We start from the raw sequence: 775 nt of genomic DNA, 5'->3' as shown, positions 1-775 counted from the left end.
GTGACTTTTCAGCAGGACTCTTACTCATACCAGCTATAATGAAATAATGAAATGGTTCAATCTTCGTTAATCTAATTCTGAGTCTCATTCAAGACCTGAACATGTACTGTATGTTAATCGAGACTTTTCATGTAACCTGAGAGACTAAAATAAATAATAATAATTTACTTACTAAATGTGCAAAGCTGGTAGAGACATTTTAGAAACACTTTAAGCTGTGATTGCCCAAAATAAAAATAAAACCAAACATCTGGGTTTCTTATTTCCCGCTTCAGAAATGTGGGCTTGTTTTGTTTGGTACATTACATAAAATCCAATAAAACACACCGGTGTTTGTGATTGTGACGTAAGACGTGAAAAAGTTGAGTGAGTGTGAATACTCTTTGAAGGCACTATAAAAAGTCCACAAGTATTTGAAGAGCTGTTCATTTACGCATTAGGATTGTAAGCAGAGAGGACAGCTCTAAATGACTGTTTCTCATCTTTTGGTTGCACTAAAGCAGGTATATTCGTGCAACGCAATGTTTCATCAGATATCAAGTCCAGCTAATGGTGCTTAAGCCGAAATGAGGAGGTAGGGAAACTCCAGCACTGGAAAAAAATATCGACATCTAGATAAGTCTTTTTTTTCTTAAAATAAGTGTATTTGTTCTTCGCTTGAGGAGATAAGTACGGAAGAGGATTAGGGCCACTGAAAAAAAAGAAATAAGGTTAATTGATTTTTAAATTTTATTTCAGTTTAACATGGGAAAAAAAGTCAGAATTCTGACTTTTT

This window comes from Cyprinodon variegatus, unplaced genomic scaffold (genome assembly GCF_000732505.1).
Source record: "Cyprinodon variegatus isolate N-32 unplaced genomic scaffold, C_variegatus-1.0 Scaffold148, whole genome shotgun sequence".
NCBI classification, from domain to species: domain Eukaryota; kingdom Metazoa; phylum Chordata; class Actinopteri; order Cyprinodontiformes; family Cyprinodontidae; genus Cyprinodon; species Cyprinodon variegatus.
Note: the sequence above shows the minus strand (reverse complement) of the source record.